We start from the raw sequence: 16,510 nt of genomic DNA, 5'->3' as shown, positions 1-16,510 counted from the left end.
ATGGTTGGGCCAACCATAGGTATTGATAAATACGTCCCATCAATATTATATGGTTACCACAACCATATCTTTAGTTGATACAACCATAGTATTGTTGGCGCAACCAAAGGTCAGGTTGACACATCAAATTTGCAATTTTTCGTCATTTTGATGTGACAACATAACCTTTGGTTAGGCCAACCATACTATGGTTGTATCAACTAAAGATATGGTTGTGGTAACCATATAATATTGATGGGACGTATTTATCAATACCTATGGTTAGCCCAACCATTCCTTTTCTTTCCGTGCAAACATAATACATTTTATACACTACTTTCGCAGAAAATTAAAAGGCATTAAAATAAGCTGCAACGCTTATTATTTTAATCCAATTTTGCTTATTTTAATCCATTTTGGTATTAAAATAAGCAAAATTAGATTAAAATATTTAGCGTTGCAGCTTATTTTAATATACTTTATAATTTTTTGTGTTTCTATACACCCATAACCAATCTAAAAAAAATTTAAGGTAATAAAACATGCACCTTAATGTTATACATATAGTTCATGCAACCCCAAAATAAAAATATATACTACCCAAATAGCACTAACTATTCCATTCATATATTTTTGTGGAATATTCTATCGAAACATTTGGAATATTCCAGGAATTTTAATAAGTCTATAGGATTTTGGAACATTCCTTTCGAATTTCCTTGAATATTTTTACAATATTCCAAGGAGATTATTCTATATATGTATATGTATATAATTTAAATGGCATATTCCCACAACAAAGTTATTTTTTTCCCATACAATATTTCAATGGAATATTCCCACATTATTTTAAATTAAATATTTCTAAAATACTCCAAAGAAACACTGCCGAAGCATTTTTAATATTCTCACAACATTTCAATGGAATATTCCTGCATATTTAAATGCAATATTCCAAAGGAATGTTCCAAAGTAACGTTATAGGACATTTTTATATTAACAGAAAATGAATGGAATATTCCTAATGTTATTTCAGAAATATGCATGGAATATTTCGTGCTATTTGGGATAATAGTTATTTCTTTTTCCAAAGAATAACAGTCTAAATATATATATATATATAAGTTACGATTGAGTTTTCTAAAGAATTAACCAGCTTCATACGATTTGGTTTTCCAATCAACTTTTTTTTTTTTTTTAAACTTCATTGTTGATTTATCTGCTCTTCATTGGATCCAAAAATGAAAAACAGCATACCTGAAACAAAAAAAAAATTACAATTTAATTATTTACAAAATATTAAAAATTCTATGTATACTTAATATATAATGTTTGTAATATAATAGAAAATAATTTAATGTAACAAATAATATATTTTTTTATAAAAGTTTAATTTTTTACTATGTAGCATAAAATAATTACACATTAAAATGAAGATTACTCGCAAATATAAGAAATCGACAATATATAGAACTTCTGTCAAACATGAGGTAACGATTACGTGAATAATCTGTTTCAATAATATTGTTTCGATACGCTATTATTCAGTAATTGAAGTCGGTTTGCAAATAAAAAAAGAAACGTAAAATAGTTAAAAACATTGAAAAACAAAGAAATCGTCTCTTTATATATATATATGTATAATATCTACTATATATATATGACGCTCCACTAGAGAAGAGACTTTACGTTAAAAAAATTTTAGGTTATATTTATAATATAATAAAAACTATTTTTGATATTACTTAATTAAAATGAAACTTTTTATTAATGTAAAACTAACTCTAAACATAACCTAAAATTTTTTTAATGTAAGGTCCCTTCTCTCGTGGAGCGTCACATGTTTCCGTTTACATGAAAAGGAATATAATATAATATACAAAATATAATATAATATTATATTATTAATATATTATAAATATATATATATATATATATAGGTGTAAAAGATAAACTGGTTGGTTATATATATTGAGGGTGAAAGGAATAACGTCTTGTAAGAAACAGTGGAGAGGGGTTGATTTTTCTCATTGGCTACGGCACATGGCAACTTGGGTCAACTTGTGGCTTTTTACTGGCTGGTGAACCATTGCTTTTGCCTCCATCGTCTTTTTTTTCTACCCTATAAACTCAAGAATGACTCAACTATTATTTCCCATTAACGTCGGCCAATATTTTTGTAAAATTGAATTTTCGTGTGAGAAAATTGACTTCAACTGTTTGTCTCTCTCTCTCTCAAAAATAAATTTTTTTCAAGTTTATGTGTTTATTTATCATATTTTATAAATATTATAACACAAAAAAAAATTACTTTGCAGTCTCCTAAATGGTATTTATAAATGTATTATATAATATAAATAATTATTTATAAAAAGAATCATAAAAAAAGGAGGAAATAAAATAAGAGGTAAAAGTAAATTGTACGGTAGATGTGTAATGCAATGAGTCGTGTGAGAGCGTTTTGTTTTTCTTTCAGAGGCATTTATGACGTATATATATATATATATGTGTGTGTATATATATACATATATATATATATATATATATATATATTTATAGGTATATATGTCTGTGTGTGGTCCTATAATTCATCATAAAAGGCGCTCTTCTTCAAGTCGTTTGTGCGTCGCGACGCTCTCTTGATGTGAAGTATTAACCGTGCTCAGGCAATGATCCCTTAAATTGGGCCAAACTGCGGTAGGTCAGTTACAAGTCATTACCTTCGTGAAATCAGCAAAGTCCGCATATATATATATATTTTTTTACGGTAGCAAATCAAATTATAATAAATTTTTATTTAATTAAATACTAAAAATAGTACAATTATTTTCCCTACAAACGAATGTGTCCGTCCGTCCGTCTGTATAATATATATAAAAGGACCACTTAATTTTTATCCATAATAGCAACATTGTCCTACCAAAGAGGCAACCAATTAGAATTATATAACTCAAAACAATATGCGTTATAATTAAGAATTAAAAATTGTATTTTTTTTTTAGAAAACTAAATCGTAATCAACGAAGGGACGGACAGGCAGATAGAGGCAACGGACGGACAGATAGACAAAAAAACTGTCTAAATAGTATATATATATATAAAAATATAATTTGATAGAAAATTAAATCTCATAAAATGTTTATAATCAACGCACGAACAGATATTGTTTCTTGCAACGGACGGACGGACGGACGGACAGTCGGAATATGGGCGCATTAATGAAATATTTTTTGTAGATTTATATATATTATATATATGTATATATATAGTTTGGATGAAATTTTACGCCTCTGGCAATGCCCTTCATTTGATACAAGCGCCGAGAGAGTATAGCACTCGAATATACATTTATCAAATGCAGTTGAATGTGTGAATTTGTATTATATATATATATATACATATATATATATATATATATATAAGTGTGTGTAAGTGTGTGCAACCGGTCACTCTCGCATCGCCGACAATGAAGTTCGTCACGCAAAAACCTTATAAAACTTTACTACCCGTCTTACACGGCAAAAAAAAAATTCTTTTTTCGTTGCCAAAAATTACATTTTCAAGGAAATTATTCTTTTTTTTTTGTGATTTATTTTTTTTGTATTTATACTTTTTTTTTTGTTTTTTTTTTATCGAAAATTTATAGTCGCGCATATAATATTGAAAATGAAAATTTAAATATTGATTCTTAAAATATAGACAGTATAAATCTTGACTATTAGATATATATTAAAATTAAATTTTATATATAATAATGTTAGACACAGAAATTTGTGAAAGTGTCAATATATAAAAACTTCATCTAAATTGAAATCTTTAAGCAAATTTGCTTAATTACATTTTAAATCAAAAACATTATACAGTCCGGACTAATCACTCTATTCTAATGGTATATATAACTCTCTCATTTAACGGATTATATATATATTCGAAATGATAAGTAAAATTTTCAATAATTAACTTTTTTTCTACAAATAATAATATTAACAGTATATAAAATAATAACTAGAACGAAAGGTATATCACTTTTTTTTTATTTTGGAGAGTGTTGTGAAAGACGCATATATATATATATATATATATATATATATACTTTAAAAGTTTCATTATTTTCTCGCTTGAATTCAGTCAATGATTACAAAATTCAATAAATATATATATATATATATATGTTTATATAGAAGGTATATAATACATATAATTAACTGTTATAACTAATAAATAAACTATACAATAATTATATTCCATTATAATATATAAACTATATGTAAAAATAAAAAAATTATATTATAATGTAATATAATAATGACGTTGGATAGTTACAAACAGTTAAATAATATAAGTGTATGTTAAAGTATAAATAATAATAACAATAACGCGTGGAGTAATGCAAGAAAAAAATTTTTTTTAGATTAAAATCAACAAGTGAACAGTAAAAAAAAATAAAAAAGAATAAATTTTGAGCGACATCTTGTTTGTTAAACGAGTTCTGTTTAATGTCAAGATTAATCGCCTCTGTTGCTCGAGGATTTTGTATTATATGTGTATATATATATATATATATATATATAGCAACCCGTTATTAATTAAGTCAAGAGAGAGAGAGAGAGATAAATCTGATCTCGTCATTTTTTCCCCGTGTTCTTTTTTTTTCATTGAGCGCAGGTTATCACAAAGTAATTTAGCCGAAAAAACTAGCCAATGGAAAATTCAACGTGAAATTCACGATTAGCATGGCTTCTGACGACGGTTTATTATATATATATATACGTCTCGTTTTGTATTCGAGAAATAAAACGGTATGCTGATGAGAATCTGTTTAGTCGCGAAAGTACACGTTCTTAAAACCCTGATTTCGTGAGAAAACGCGACGCGAACTGAAATCTATATATATATATTTTTTTTGACTCGAATTCAATGTAAAAAAAACATGCGGTAATGTAAATATAATCCCTCCTCGTTTTTACAGTAATAAAAAAAAAATAATATAAAATAATTTTTAACGAAATCTATCGAGCCGTTTAAAAAAAAAAAAGATCTAGGATCTTTTATTATTAATATATAAGAGTCGTTATACATTATTTTGCTTTTTTGATTAATAAAACGATTGGTGAAATTAATTTTTCCCCCCAAAAAAAAGGGAGAAATAATTGCGTTACAAAATTAATGTAAAATTGCTTCTATTTTTTTGTAAACTGTCCAAGAGAAAAGAATTTTAAAAACTATATTAATTTTACCAGATGTACGTTTAATTAATCAATAAGTCAAAATATAATACACTTATCATGCATCAATTTAAAAAAAAGGCTCTACGGACTTTGCAAAAAATTATTTTATACACTACTTTTCTACTCCCATAACCAATATAAAAAATATTTAAGATAATAATAACATGCACCTATTTACCAATTCATGCATCCCCAAATATAATACAAATACCCTAATAGCACTAACTAGTCCATTAATATTTTTGAAATATTCCCATTTTTTTCCCCCATTATTTAAATTCAATATTCCTTAAATATTCCAAGGGTACTTTTAAAACTTATGAACATTGTAATATTTAGAAAAAAAAAAATTTAGAATTTTTTTACTCTTAAAGAATTTCTTATTTCAATTTCTTCTTATTTCAAGAATATGCATGGAATATATTCGTGCTATTTGGGTATATAGTTGTAGCATTAATAGTTATATTTCTTTATCCAAAGAATAACAATATAAATATAGTTTACGATTGAGTTTTCTAAAGAATTAACCACCTTCATACGATTTGGTTTTCAAATAAAAACGTTTTTTCAACTTTATTGTTGATTTATCTGCTATTGGATTCAAAAATGAAGAACACACCTGAAACAAAAAAAAATACAATTTCATTATAAAATATTAAAAATGTATACTTAATATCAAATAAATGCAATTATAATTTATATAGTTATTAGAATTTGTAAGTAAATGGAAAAACTCGTTATTTTCAAGGTTTTCATTATTATATGTTATATACATTATATTAAATATAAAAGTAAATCGTCAATGTCCATGGTATATATATATATATACTTTGTCGTTGAACCTTGAGAAATAAGTTAAAACGGTGCGGTCTTCCAAGGAGCTACTGACTGGTGTGTGGATCGATGAGTTTTTGTCAAGTTTTCCAGCATATCTTTATAGATCCTGATGACTAGCATGAAGACATTAGAGAGTTTGTTTTGTTGGAAGTTCGCGACGGGACATCATCGATAGGACCGGAACGTCGAAACGCCGTGTTAAAAATCTTTACTCTACACTAACGCCATAGGTGGTCCTCTTCTTCTTCTTCTTCTTATGTACACGGAAGGTTCATCTTCCGCATCCAAATACACTATATGCATGTACTCGGAGCTCCCTTCTGTTTGGTCATTCTCAGCTTCTTCTTCTTCTTCTCTTTTTTTTCAACTGCCGCTGTTTCTTCTTCTTCCGGAATTTATGAAAACGCATACAGTGTGCCGATAATAAACATTGATACATTTTTGGTGCTAAATACGAAGGAAAAACTGACTCCCATCATTCTCAAAATGATTCTCTTTTTTTTCACTGGTCTTCTCTCCTATGACAACCGTTAACTCGTGTCAATTCCATAACTTATTGTAGGGAAGGTCCTGATTTCATGGAACGAATTAGCTTTGGCAACGAATGTGCTATGCACTCAACATTATTAACACCGGACGACCAGTTATGTCAAATTTATAATATAAATGTCATTGTTAAGAGGATTTTTGGTATTTTTTCAAAAAAGAACAAAAAAAAATTGTTGCCACACTATATTGTATGAGTGTGACTTTTTGCCCTCGTAAAAGAAAAGAGAAATATATATGTTTTTCCGTAGAAAAATTAAGGGAAATTTTTTCTACTTATTTGGTAATAAGAATCAGTTCACAGAAAATTATAAGGTATTAAAATAAGCTGCAACGCTTATTATTTTAAAATCCAATTTTGTTTATTTTAATACCAAAATGGATTAAAATATGCAAAATTGGATTTAAAAGTTGCAGCTTATTTTAATGCCTTTTAATTTTCTGTGTTTTTATCGTACAAAAAAAAAATTTTTTTTAAAGAATTTTAATATAAAAATTACGATTCAGTTACAATATCCTAAAACAGAAAATTTGAAAATGAAAGATTTTCAAAAGTATATATATATATATATATAAGCATTTGTCATTTACAAAACAAAGAAATATTCTAACCACAAAATAAGCATAGCGTGCACACTTAACGATTCTAAAACCACAATTTTCGAGATTTCATATCTGTCAAAAAAAAAAAAAGTGCAGGCGGTCGTCGCATCCACAAAACTTTTCTGATGATTTACAATATTGTCATTTTTCCCTCATTTTCCCTCATTTTCTCTCTCTTCCTCTCTCTCTCTTTATACATATATATTGCAGTTTTGAAGAAAATGGTTAATAGTTTTGTACAATTCAAAAAGGGTATATATATATATGCGTGCGATTAGCAAAAAGGGGTGGATTATTTACGGCTTAAAATCTCTTGGGACCGCCACGAAAGTCAATCCCTTAAAAACAGGTAGACGCAAAAATCTCCAAAAGTCAATTGCCAGGTGTTTATGTCGATAAGTACCTAACGGGATTATTATTCCTCTCCAACTGTGATTTTTGAAATTAAAACTTATTAGTATATAATATAAATATACGAGGGGAAAATTTTTCATTCTATTATTTTTACACTAATTATTATTGACAAAAAAAATTTATTTGATTTATTGGGGGGGAGGGAGAGAGGTTAAAGGGTTGTAAATGTAACAATAAGATAATATCATCACTTAATAATAACTTAAATAATAACAATTTTTCTTTTTTTTTAGGTTATGTACGTTTTTCATTTTGGATATAGATAAAGTTAGAAAACTAAATCGTAATTATATATATATTTTTTTCAATGATTATATATACTTCCTTTCGAAAATTTCAATTCATTTCCGGTATTTTGATGAAAGGAGCGAATTCTTTGAATTGGAAAATCCCCTATTGGCAATATATATAGCCATTCAAGTGTAACTGTTTTTTTTTCAAACAGTTAAATAATCAGCACACGAGAGAAAATTTTAAAAATTTGATTTCATCAAAAAATATAGATTTTTGGTCTCTTTAATTTAGATATTTTAAATATTCTTACATAACATAAACTGCAAAATTTAAAGCAGGGTTTTTTTTCAAATTGTTCTATTTTTAAGATGGTATTTTGAGGTTATGTAAGCATATGTTTATTTTCCCTTAATTTTTGATACAGAAATGGTTACATAACCTCAAAATATTTCTATCTCTTGCTCTATCTTTAGGGAACCACAGAAAATTAAAAGGCATTAAAATAAGCTGCAACGCTTATTATTTTAAAATCCAATTTTGCTTATTTTAATACCAAAATGGATTAAAATAAGCAAAATTGGATTAAAATAATAAGCGTTGCAATTCCAATTTTGCTTATTTTAATACCAAAATGGATTAAAATAAGCAAAATTGGATTAAAATAATAAGCGTTGCAGCTTATTTTAATGCCTTTTAATTTTCTGTGACATTTTTAACATATTTTGAGGTTATAAAACCATAATTAAATTGCTTCTTCACTCCTCCCTGAGTTTATTGTTACATAACCTTAAAAATAAATTTGAAATTAAGTTTCTTTCCATCTTGTAAGGAAAATAAATTTTGAGGTTAAGTATAACCATAATTAAATTCTATCGTATCTCCCGTTACAATTAGAAGAAAATTTCTCACATAACCTATCAAAATTAGATCATTTTTTCTCACCTACGTAACCTATACATACGTTATATAGTTTTATATATAGTTTTCAACGAATATTTAAAAATTTTTAAATATCGCCGCCTCTATTGAAAAAAAAAATTGTACTAATATACATAATATAAATCATGTAAATTACTTTTTGGACTATAGAAATTAACAAACAAAAGTGTCAAAACTAACCCTTTTTGAGTGTCACGAGGCTCACTCTCTATTTCATACTCTAAAATAACGTTAACCCTCCATTATATGATCGATGTTAGGCAATAAGAGGAAGGAATATATAACTATAACACTGTGTAATGTTAACGCAAGAGAGAGAGAGCAAAAGGCCATATATCAGCCATTGATGAGTTTTAAGTCCATATATAATGGCCATGATGCTCTCCTTCGTCGTAGTCGTTGTCCTTTTCGTCTATTTTCACGACAAAGAAAAACCATCATGATTTACGAACCCCCCCCTCCACATCCCCGGTATTTTTTTTTTTTTTTTTTTTTTCTTGAAAACTGTTTCTCTCAATGCCCTCTCTTCTAAATTTGCGTTAAAACCTAACCTCTAACCTGAACTTAACCTCTAAAAATTATACACATCGAAAAATTAAGCGAGAGAGAAAGAGAGAGAGAGAGAGAGAGAAAATCTTTTAACGTTTTTCCAGAAGCGAAACCTCTAGCCCTCAGGGCTGCCAACATTTGCACTTTGCAACGAGAGGACATCCCGCTGACACGCTTGCTGTGAATCTGTCAACATCCATGTCGAAATTGCGTTACGAGCTTCTCATTCTCTTTTCACCAAGAAGTAGTTTTTCACATTTTTGAATTATCTTCCACGAATATTATGCGATAGAAAAAAAAAAAAAAAAAAATTGTTTTCTATTATAACCAATACATATATATATCTATTTTGAAAGAATTGTATTGTTTGAAAAAATATATTTTTCTATTTTCAAAAAATTCTAGTAACGATATTGCATGAAATTTTACCACCAGTGAGAGAGGAGTGACATAACAATATATGAGCGCGCCCCATCGTTTATGTCGTGTAAACATTAAAATAAAATCTATGGTAAATACGAATTAGTGATGGAAATTTTTCATTCTTTTTTTCCTCGAAATTGATTTTTAACAAAAATTTTCATATTATATTTTTTTAATACTATATTCTTTATATAAAATAGAATATAATTTTCATATATAATACAATATTACTATTATTATTATTATTACTATTATTATTATTACTATTATTATTATTATTATTATTATTATTATTATTATTATTATTATTATTACTATTATTATTATATAGGCATTAACTATATTTTCCTTTGACAACATAACCTTAAAAAAAACATATTTTTCTTTATTGAAAGCGAAAGAGAAATGTTAATGTGAATTTAAAGTTTAAAATCCGTTAAATTTTGAGGTTATGTTATTTTGTATAAAAATTATTATTAGAGAAAATAATATTATTTTTATTGAAATTTAAGTTTACTTTTAAAATAATGTTTCTTCGTTTCAATAAAACGGAAAAATAGTATATATATATTTAAGTATTTAACTGAACATTTGGTAATCAACATAACCTCAAAAACTACTGTCTTGGCAGTTAGTAAAGTGATGGGCGCGATATTTTTTATAAATTTTAACTACATAACTTCGAAAATGTTTCAGCCCGTTACTAACGTAGGAAATAATATTTTTCCAATTGTTTTAACAACATAACCTCAAAAACTACTATTTTAGCAGTTAATAAAGTGAGGATGATGCGAGGATGATTTTAATTTTTACTACATAACCTCGAAAATAAGTGTAAGAAACGATATTTTACTATTTGTTTTAAACTTTTAACATAACATAACCTCAAAAACATTTAAAACAAAAGCAGTTACTAATATATGTGAGAAGAGACCATTCTTTTTTTAACATAACGTCAAAAACTATACTGTTTTAGCAGTTACTAATACAAGCAGCGAAAATTGTTTTCTTTTTAACATAACCTCAAAAACAAATGTTTTAGTAGATCCTAATGTCAAAATCGCCAATAAAAAGGTTTAAAAGAAAAAAATTATAACAACTATATTAAAAAAAAAAATACTAAAAATACCAAAAAATAAATAAAAAAAATTAACAATTTTTAAACAAAATTAAAAAAAAAAACAATTACATTTACAAAATTTATATCCTTACGAAATAAAGATACACGCAACAATATATATATATATACTTTAATGCGCGCGTAATTTAATTTTGAGAAAATTTTGACAAAAAAGTAAATTTCATAGAAAATATAACTTGTATTCAATAAACAAAAAAAAAAAGAAACAGTTTTGAAATTTTTTTTTTTTTTTTTTTTTTTATAAAAAGCTATATTATTGTTTGAGAATATAATTGAGAACGACTAAATATATGTATATAGTATATCCTCTCCCAAAAGTGTGCGGTTCTGCGCGTGACGAAGAATTTTTGGTCATTTCTCGTAAAATTTTTCGACCTTCGCGTGCAGCCAAAAACCTTAGACAGAGAGAGGGAAAGAGAGAAAGAAAGAGAGAGAGAGAGGTTGTAAACTCATAAAATTGTAAACTCATAAATATTCGTCATCATCGTCCATAATCCACATTGTGTTTTGTCAGTTTCACCTCCGGTGTCCCAAGGAGGCAATCCTTTTTGCTTTTCAAATGTATATCCAATATATATATATAAGACGAAGATTTCCAATAAAGATTTTTCATTCTTTTTTCTATATAATATTATGTTGCAGATGGATTTTAAGAAGAGGAAAAAAAGAATTATCGCAGTCTTAAGGACATGTTATTCAGTGGCTCCGTGATCTGGGTCTAATTTTTTTTTTTAAATTTAATAAAAATAATAAAAAAATGAAAAAAAAAACATTTTAATATTAATTATAAAAAGAATTAATAAATAAAACCTTAAAAAAACACTATTTTTAATAAAATCTTCTTTCTTGACATTTCATTGATTTTTTGTTTCACTCGACGAACTGTAGAGTGCGGTGAGTGTTTTATCCATGGCTCCCTGCGCTGGTTCGGGCGCCATCACTTGGGCCGTGCGGTTGCTTTCAGAAGCGTGTTCTCGTAGAGAAATAAAGGCGGCAAATTTGAAAATTGAATAAGCTGCATAAGTAGAATTTTCAACTAAAAATTGAAAACCATGCAGCAAACAAGTTTTTCAATCTATAAATTGTGAAAATACTTACAATTATACATATTTCTTGTTGTATATGACTATTAATAGTTATAAGCAATTTATTAGTAAAATTAATTTATTATTTTTTTTTAATAATTTATTATTTACCGAATTTTTCAGACTTATAAAATTTTTCGATAAAAAGTAAAATTTTTTTATTTTGTAAAATATTAACATTTTTATGTTAGTTAAAAAAATTCGAAAAATTTGTTTTAAGTTTTAAAAAAATTATAATTTTTTATTTACAAAAATACAAAAATGATAATTTTTTTACTTACAAAAATACAAAAAAATAATAATTTTTTTTTAAAAAATAGAAAAAAATTTTAAATTTTATAAATTAAAAAAGAATGAAAATTTTTGTTTTTCTCTGAAAAACCCAATATTTTTACAACTTAAAAAAACAAAAAAATTTTAATTACAAAAAAAATAGAATTTTTTTTAATTTGAAAAATTATTAATTTTTCGTTATTAACTTTCGCGCTACCGAACAACATTTTTTTCGTTTCAAAAAATGAAAAAACAAAATTTTTTTGCTTTTATTTATTTATAACTTTTATCAATATATATATATATAAAACTACCAGAATTTGCCTGGATAAAATAAATTTTTTCTATTTTGTGCATATTGCAAAAAAAATTATAATCATTTTTCCAGGTAAAAAGAATTAAAATTTTTTTAATATTACAAAATCGGTGGTGATTTTTATAACTTTAAATAATTTAAATTATTAAAAATTACGAAAACTGTGTAAATATTATAAAGTTAAAAAAATTTAGACTGTTTTTGTAAAATTGAAAAAATTTGAATTTTTTTAAATATAAAAAAATTCCATATTTCTGTAACTAAAAAATTCCATATTTTTGTAACTAAAAAAAATTTTTGAAGTTAGAAAAATGTTGAATTTATTTAAAAAATAATAAAACTTTCTTTTTTTAAATTGCAAAAATTTTACTTTCCTTGTAATTCAAATATTTTTTTTTGGAAAAATGGGGTAAATAATAAACGATTAAAAATTATAGCAAATAATTGTAATCCTATTTTTTTGCGCGTTTGAGTCATTTTCAATTATAAAAAATATAAAAAGTATTAGGGGTTGAAACTTGTACATAATACTGTTATCCTCAAATCTGTATAACTATGACAAGACTTCAGGAATTTTTGAATAAAATATATAGTTTTTTCAAGCATTCTTCATGTAATTTTTAATTACATTACAGACTACTTACTACTACTAATTGAAATTACCTTTCGTTATTTTTTTCATTATTTTAGCAAGCCGTTTACAAAATATGTTTTTTCAAAATTTTAGAATTTTAATTTTAATGATTTTATTGAGGGGGAAATAACTTGTGAATTAAGGTGAACACTTGTATTGAATTATACTTAATTATCTTGAATTACATGAATTATTTGAAGTATTGTGAATTATCATGAATTACTTTGAATTATCTCGAATTGCTATAAATTATCTGAATAATTATCGTGAATTATCTTGAATTATTTTGAAGTATGAAGTAGGTGTACACCCAAATTTTTTAGTTTTCCCCTCGGATTTTTTATTTTTAAATGCTTATAACTTTCTTAAAAATGCATTAATTACACAGGCACACAAAAAATAAAAAGTTGTTTGGCCGAGACACTACACTAGTCTATTTTCATGTATTTTTTCACGCTGAATCCGAATCCGAAGTCAGAATTATCAGATTGGCTCTTATTTTTGAGATAAACTCAAAAAACTGCTCAGAAAGAAAAATAAAATCAAAAAGTTAAAAAATTTTTGAATGTCACTGCGATAGTGTAATTCCATGTATTTTTTGTCGCTTAATCTGAATCCAAAGTCAGAATTGTTAGATTCGCTCAAATTTTTGAGATATTGCAAAAAAACACAAGTAACAAAAAACTCAAAATACTCAAAATCAGTTTTTTGGAATTATCTTCAAAATTTGAGCCAATCTGTCAATTCTGACTTCGAATTCGGATTCAGCGTGAAAAAATACATGAAAATGCACTATCGTAGTGTTTCGGCAAAAAAAATTATCTGTGCCCCTAATTCAAAATTTTTATCAGTTTTTGGCGATTTTAGATCAAAGAAATTTTTTTTTGCCGAAACATTACGATAGTGCATTTTCATGTATTTTTTCATGCTGAATCCGAATTCGAAGTCAGAATTGACAGATTGGCTCAAATTTTGAAGATAATTCCAAAAAACTGATTTTGAGTATTTTGAGTTTTTTGTTACTTGTGTTTTTTTGCAATTATCTCAAAAATTTGAGCGAATCTATCAATTCTGACTTTGGATTCGGATTCAGCGACAAAAAATACATGGAATTACACTATCGCAGTGACATTCAAAAATTTTTTAACTTTTTGATTTTATTTTTCTTTCTGAGCAGTTTTTTGAGTTTATCTCAAAAATAAGAGCCAATCTGATAATTATGACTTCGGATTCGGATTCAGCGTGAAAAAATACATGAAAATAGACTAGTGTAGTGTCTCGGCCAAACAACTTTTTATTTTTTGTGTGCCTGTGTTGTTAAGTCATTTTTATTGTGTGTTTTTAAACGTTCATTTCAGAAAAAAACGTAAATTTTTTTCATTCGACATTATTATCAAATCTGTAAAAAGATAAAAAATAATTTTTTTAAATTTTTTCATATTTTACCTAATAAACGAAGTAAATTATGAATTTTAGAACTTTTTTTATTTTTTTCACCATAAAAATAAAATTTTCGGGTATTCTCTATGATTATCGTAATCAGCACATTAAAATACATAAATGTATGTTGTAAAAAAACGGATGTATTTCAAAAAATTTTTAAAAATTCTGAAAATAATTAAAAAATTTAAAAAAGTTGAGCTGAACTCTTGTAAAGGACAGCTTGGAGATTTTTTGGGTCGCTAATTACGAATCTAATGTCATTTTTCCAAAATTTCCTGAATATAAAAGAGCGATGATTATTTTTGTAAACTAACCATATTTGCATGGAACTCGTTACTTGGGAGTTTGGGGTATTTGTTTTTTTATTATAAAAATAAAAAACTAAAAAAATAATTTTAAAAAATGAAAAAAAGTTAAAAAAACAAAAAATGGGATCAGAAAAAATTGCCATATTGGATCCGCCATTTTGAATTTTAAGAACAGACATCAGATTCGTAATCAGCGATTTCAAATACCCCCGAGTAACGAGTTTCATACAAATCCGATAGTTTTGTAAAAAAATCTTTCGCCATATTGTATCCGCCATTTTGAAAAACTGATATCGGATTCGTAATCAGCGACCCCGAAAACACTTAAATACAGTGGGTGATTAATTTTTCGCTACTTTAAAATGTCAGTCATTAAAGGGTTAAAAAACTCTATTTTAAAATAAAAATTGCATAAAGTTTTTTACCATTATACAGATTTAAAAAAGACAGATTAACTTAAAATATCAAAATTGAGAGTCCCACTACTTTTTATGTTTTTTTTGAATGACCATATACTTTATAGATTTATTTTACTAATATTTTGCTTAGTTATATCGCAAAAAAATTTCCCACGCTGCTGTATACATAGTCATGTATACTTTTATAATGGCATAGTCTGAAATTTTTTAATTTGAGAGTTAATGTGTTAAATTGGGTAAAATATATTATTAACTACAAGTATTATCCTTTTTGTCATTCTTTTTTTCTTCACAATAAATCAAAGGTTTTACTTTGTTAATAGTAAAAAGATGTAAAAATGTCGTTTTTTTCTGCTGAACAACCTTCATATTAAAAAGTTTATATCATGTTATACTTTAAATCTGAAAGTAAAAATTATGTTGAAAGACATAATTAACAACAAAGACCACCCACAACCACCCCTTTGTTGTTTTTATGTAATGACAATATATCCCACGCTGCTGTACAACCTTCATATTAAAAAGTATATATGATGTTAGACTCGAAAATTAAAAGAAAATTGTGTTCAAAACATAATTGACAAGAAAAACAACACTCTTCGTTGTTTCCATTAATTGACAATATATCCCACGCTGCTGTACATTATATGATCATAATATGACGTTGAAATTTCTGGTTAATGATGATATGTTTCTTATATGTAATATTGGTAAATATACAGAAAAAAGTATATTTGTAGACAAAAAATCGAGTCCCTCGCTGCTGTACAACCTTCATATTAAAAAGTATATGATGTCATACTCTAAAATTAAAAGTAAAAAATATGTTGAATGACATAATTGACAACAAAGACCACCCACAACCACCCTCTTTGTTGTTTTTGTTTATTGAAAATGTATCCCACGCTGCTGTACATCATATGATCATAATATGACGTTGAAATTTCTGGTTAATGATGATATGTTTCTTATGTGTAATATTGTTAATTATACAGAAAAAGTATATTTTTAGACAAAAAATCGAGTCCCTCGCTGCTGTACAACCTTCATATTAAAAAGTATATGATGTCATACTCTGAAATTAAAAGTAAAAAATATGTTGAAAGACATAATTAACAACAAAGACCACCCACAACCAC

General features: G+C 26.2%; 1 long non-coding RNA gene across 1 annotated transcript; it reads left to right on the top strand.

Annotated features, from left to right (window-relative positions):
• The first annotated feature begins 11,269 nt into the window (after positions 1-11,269).
• On the top strand, positions 11,270-11,718 carry LOC127290663 (uncharacterized). The gene is made up of 2 exons (XR_007844399.1): positions 11,270-11,454; positions 11,536-11,718. It is a non-coding gene; the product is annotated as an uncharacterized LOC127290663 (long non-coding RNA).
• Positions 11,719-16,510: the final 4,792 nt, after the last annotated feature.

The sequence above is a fragment of the Leptopilina boulardi genome, unplaced genomic scaffold (assembly GCF_019393585.1).
Source record: "Leptopilina boulardi isolate dan_hultmark-lab unplaced genomic scaffold, ZJU_Lbou_2.1 LbouV2_78, whole genome shotgun sequence".
Classification (NCBI taxonomy): Eukaryota; Metazoa; Arthropoda; class Insecta; order Hymenoptera; family Figitidae; genus Leptopilina; species Leptopilina boulardi.
Note: the sequence above shows the minus strand (reverse complement) of the source record. Positions and strands in the feature narration are given on the sequence as shown.